The following is a 6,000-nucleotide window of genomic DNA, read 5'->3' on the forward strand; positions in this document are numbered from 1 at the left end:
CTCTCAAGAGTCCTCCCATGTGTCTATCCACATGTGCTCTTCCTCCTAATAAACACTTTACTTGTTTCACTACTTTCTGTCTTTGTGGGAATTCTTTTCTGCAAAGCCGAACGGCCAGGGTTTTGTCTCTGACCACAGGTCTAATTGCTAGGATTTGGCGCTCATGTGACCCAACCTCAATCTCTGGCCGGGAACTGAAACCCTGCTTCAAGGCACTGCAGGCCGAGGCCACCCGAGATCATACTGTTGTGGGGCATTGTATGTAAACACAAAAAAAGTCCTGGAAGCATGTAGACCAACAGCCATGGTTACACTAGGGATGGGGGAGGTTTTTCTCATGTTTCCTCAGTTCTTTCAAAAGAAGAATGTATTTTCAAAAGTGATTTTCGTACTTGAATAATAAAGGGTTTATTTATAAAAGGCAATGCTAAAAGCCATTGCCCCAGTTTGTCTTGGCTCTGTTTGCCTGGGCTGTGCAAGCGTGCCTTTTAGAGGGTCGTCTGTCCTCCTCTTAAACCTTGTGACGTGTGTGCTGGCGAGTGTTCTGCAAGCATACTCCAGGGGCTGGTATTAGAGCTCAAGGGACCAAGGACTGATTACAAAAATATCTCAATTTCCCAAAGACATCTCTATTATCACTAGGGAGTGAGTGTTGCTTAAATTAAATATGAGCCTTGAGTGCTTAATACAGCTATAGAGGCGTTATCCGTGCCTGTCCTAAGCCACTATCAGAGATGGCTCCGTCTTATGTATGGCCATCCTCCAGAGTAGGTAAGGTACCTGCATCAGAACAGGACCAGTCCCCTTACCCCCTACCTTCCTATTAGAATCTGTAAGGCTGGGATCCATAATCTCATTTTACCAAGTCCCCCAGGTGATCCTACGTATACCACACGATGCCTTTCTACCTCTTTGTTGAAATTGATTTCCCTTCTGCACACTCTGCTAGCTCTCCACATTCCTGTTTGCTGAAACCTTATCTTAGACATCCTTGGATTCCCCACAATGCCCGGCACATACTAGGGGTCCTAGGGGTCCTTCCTACTCTATCATAATTGGTACAGGGAAAAGGACAAAAAGTCATTGATTGCTGGGGCAATGGGGAGTGTTACAAAACTGACTTTGAGGACTTCCCTGGTGGCACAGTGGTTAAGAATCCGCCTGCCAATGCAAGGGACACGGGTTAGAGCCCTGGCCCTGGAAGATCCCACGTGCCACAGAGCAACTAAGCCTGTGCACCACAACTACTGATCCTGAGCTCTAGAGCCCGCAAGCCACAACTACTCAGCCCACGTGCCACAGCTACTGAAGCCTGCGCACCTAGAGCCCATGCTCCGCAACAAGAGGAGCCACGACAGTGAGAAGCCCGCGCACCGCAATGAAGAGTAGCCCCTGCTCACTGCAACTAGAGAAAGCCTGGGTGCAGCAACGAAGACCCAACACAGCCAAAATTAAATTAATTAATAAATTAATTTTTTTTAAATTGACTTTGAAAAATATAATTAAGAATTATGAAACAATGAAAAAAAATTTGCAGGACTTCCCTGGTGGCGCAGTAGTTAAGAACCTGCCTGCCAATGCAGGGGACACGGGTTCAAGCCCTGGTCCGGGAAGATCCCACACGCCGCGGAGCAACTAAGCCTGTGCACGAAAACTATTGAGCCTGCGCTCTAGAGCCTGTGAGCCACAACTACTGAGCCCGTGTGCCACAACTACTGAAGCCCACACGCCTAGAGCCCGAGCTCTGTAACAAGACAAGCCACGACAATGAGAAGACCGCACACCGCAACTAGAGAAAGCCCACGCACAGCAACGAAGACCCAACGCAGCCCAAAATAAATAAATAAATTAATTAAAAAACAAAACAAAACAAAATTGACTTTGAAAAATATAATTAAGAATTATGAAACAGTGAAAATAAATTTGCGGGACTTCCCTGGTTGCGCAATAGTTAAGAACCCGCCTGCCAATGCAGGGGACACAGGCTCAAGCCCTGGTCCGGGAGGATCCCACATGCCACGGAGCAACTAAGCCTGTGCGCCACAACTACTGAGCCTGCGCTCTAGAGCCCGAGCTCTGCAACAAGACAAGCAACCACGATGAGAAGCCCGTGCACCACAATGAAGAGTAGACCCTGCTCGCCACAGCTAAAGAAAGCCCGTGCGCAGCAGCGAAGACCCAATGCAGCCAAAAATAAAAATAAATAAAAATAAATTTTAAAAAATAAATAAATAAAATAAATTTGCATCTTTTATCTTACAAAATTTAGGTATTCTTGCAACTATGTGTTAATTCTTATCTTAGAACAAAGAATAAATTAGATATTGAATGTTTCTTTTTATTGCTTGACTTTTGCTGAGCAAAGGGAATGAGGCAGGAGCTTTGGGCCAGGAGCCTAAGAGCTGTCCTTGTGGAAAGCACTGCCCACAAGTGCCTAGAAAGGGCTTAAGAACAAAACTTTACATTTTTGCCTATTAGTGACTCACTACCCAACTAGAATTGGTTTTATTCATCCCATTTTAGGGCAAATGCAGAAATGTGGGCCTGCTCTTTGACCAGCTAGTTTGAGGGATATCAGGAAAACAGGTCTATGAGAGACTTGCAAAATGGAAAACAGTCACCCGGGATCTTACCAAGTTTAAATCATACTTATTTACTTATATTGCCTTATCTTGTTCTGAGGAGTAAATCCTTCAATTCCTCACTTAGAAACGTGATAAAACAAATCATTTTAATTGTGGAAAGCAGACAATAAGAATGTAAAAGGAAGGTGACATCAAGAGAGAAGCTAGAACACTAAATAGATGGCATGAAACCCTATTCACCTTCTTGGGAGGAGCTAAAAAATTGGAATCAAAGCCAAGAGGAAAAATATTTACTATATGTTGAGGAAAGCACAACTGTGCTAATACAGAGACCAGAATTAAATTAAATTAAATACAGAGACATTCTCAAGGTTTCTTATACAGAGGGCACCATAAAAGGTTTCAACACATACTACAGTGATTTTGATACATTGTTCATTCAACAACATTTTTTAAGTTAACATTTGAACTATGTGCCAGGCAGTGTTCTTTGTGCTGGGACTATGTAGTGAACAAAAATAAGGTCTCTAAATTTGTGGCGCTTACATCATAGTGGGATGAGGCAAAAAATAAACAAACCAGCTAATTTCATAAAATAATAAGTTTAATAAAAACAACAAAAGGATACGATAGGATTAAAAGGGATGAAATCAGAGAAGGGGAACTTCAGATACAGTTGTCAAAGAAGGCCTCTTTGAGAAGGCATGTACACTGAGCCCAGTCCAATGAGAGGGATCCAAGTATTCAAAGATATGATGTTTCATCACTGGAGGGAAAGTTGACTTATTTCTTAAAGAAAGATTTGTAGATCCTGCTTTGGAGAACCTTTCAGATGCAAATCTCTGATATAAACCAGCCCACTATCGTCACTGAACCTGAGCCCTCCAATGCCAAGAGCTATGTATTATTCATCTTTGGGTCTCCAACATTATTCACTGTGCTTGACTTATAGAAGGGTCTCAATAAATGTTGAGTTGAATGAATGAGTGGATAAATGCATGTAAATCAGTCTATAATATACTATGCTTGCTCAATAACCCACCTAATAACACACGTGAAGAGTTAAAAACTAAAGACATGAGTTAAATGTAAAGTGCACATATGGATTTGTAAGCACTGGAGGAGGAATAATTTAGTTCCTTATCTAACAGGATTCTTGATGCTCTAATTATAAATTGGTTCCTTGCAATTAAATTTATGTAACTATTATTGGTCCCCTTATTTTAATATGTGATTTATTTATTTTCAATAGAAAAATAGAAATTCAAAGTAAGTTTTTCCTGTTTATCTCTTGCTATTAACAAATCACCACAAAATTTAGTGGCTTAAAGCAACACCACCATTTTATTAGATCTCATATTTTTGTGGGTTAAGAATTTGGACAGTCCTTGGCTGAGTAACCCAATAGAAGCCCCAAGTAACATCAAGTGGGGTCTTTTGGTGCTATTTAACTGGAGGTTAGGTGGTTGAAATCGCAAAAAATTTTACTCACCTGGTGCTTAGGATAGGAAGTCTGGAAGCTTAGGCTCAGCTGGACGCTGCTTACTCTCCACATTTTCTCAGGAACTTTCCATGTGATACAACAAGCAGGGTAGTAAGACATTATAAGTTGTGGCTGGCTGCCCCAGGAGTGGAGGTTCCAAAAGACCAAGATGAAGACTGCAAGACTTCTCCTGATCCATCTTTGGGAGTCACACAGTATCACTTCTGTGGCACTAGATTGGTGACCAATGAGTCACAGGACCCACCTAGATACAAAAGAGGGGACTATACGAAGGCATGAATACCAGGAGGTGTGTTTCATTGGGGACTGTAGTGGGGTGAATTGTGTCCCCTGGAAAAGATAGGTCCAAGTCCTAGCCCCCAGTACCTCTAAATGTTAACTATTTGAAAATAGAGTCTTGGCATATGTAATAAAGTTAAGAATCTTGTGATGACATCATCCTAGACAGGAGAAAGAGATTTGACACACAGGGGGGAAAGGAGATGTGAAGACAGAGGCGGACATTGGAGTGATGCAGCCACAAGCTAAGGGATGCCAAGGATTACTGCAAACTACCAGAAAGGAGGAGAGAGGTATGGCCTGGTCTCCCTCAGAGCCTTCAAAGGAACCCACCCTGCCAACACCTTGATTTCTGACTTCTGACCTCCAGAGCTGTGAGTGAACAAATTTCTGTTGCTTTAAGCCACCAAGTTTGTGGTCATTTGTGACAGCCGCTCTGGGAAACTAACAGATGGTCAATCTTTGGAGACTGGCTACTACAAAGTTTAAAAATTCTTCAGCGTCTTACTGAATACAGTAAATCATGGTTATCATAGTATCATTGATAACAGTTCTCTACTCTTGGCTGTGCCTCTTTCTTATAGAAGGTAGTGCAGTGAACTGTAATTATAAATGTTGTCATGATATGTGCCATATTTAGCAGACACTAAAAAAGAAAATGGTGTTTGTGGATAACTTATTTTTCTTCATAACTGCTGAAGAAAGCACTATGAAAAAGTTTACGTGTACTGTGAAGCCAGTGAATATTCACTTAGTGAATATGTATTGTTTTTAAGTTTAAAAGGTATATTTTACTTAAAAATATTTATAGGCAAAAATTCTGCAGTTCAGTAATTCGTGGAAAAGAAAAGCTTGAGGTGAAGAAAATATAGATCAAAAAATTAAAAGCATAATAGGTCTTTAGTTTGAAAATACTAGCACATGACTCAGTGAAGCAAACACCCAATTTGCATTTGATCTGTTTCATAAGTGCAAAAAGTCAAAAGAGGACAATATTTTCTTTTCCCATCAGTATCTCATCAGCCTTAGGCCTGCTCTGTGTAGAAGCCTGAGAAAACACCACATTGAAAACTAAGGTCCTTTACTGTAATGAACACAAAATTAAGAGCTACGCTAGATCATGCTGAAAAGTCAGGAAATGTGCATTCCTGATTTCAAAAGCTTCTGAATTAAAGAACCCACTGGTACATATTGAACTGAACATCACCAGACTCTAAGGAGAAATGATGTGTCAGTTTCTTTAGGAGTACTTGAATAATGTTAAGAAATTTTACCTAGTCAGTGTGGAATATGCTGGTTTTATAAATGCTGTAGAAGAAAGCAAAAAGATTAATTCCTGGGTGGTAAGCCAAACGAATGAAAAAAAAGCAAGGATCCATTTCCCAAGGGCTCTCGCAGCAGCTCTGCCACCCTGGCTCCGGTGGACACAGTCTATTACAAAGGGCGGTGGGACCAGGACCTCGATAAAGAAAACACTGAAGAAGGAGACTCCTGGCTGAACAGGGATGTGAGCAAATCCAGGCAGATGATGAAGCAAAGCCAGACCCTTCACTTCACCTTCCTGAAGGATGTGCAAGCCAAGATCCCGGAAATACGGTACAAAGCAAGCATGACTTTGCTGATCCAAGCATG

The sequence above is a fragment of the Physeter macrocephalus genome, chromosome 4, assembly GCF_002837175.3.
Source record: "Physeter macrocephalus isolate SW-GA chromosome 4, ASM283717v5, whole genome shotgun sequence".
Lineage (NCBI taxonomy): Eukaryota > Metazoa > Chordata > Mammalia > Artiodactyla > Physeteridae > Physeter > Physeter macrocephalus.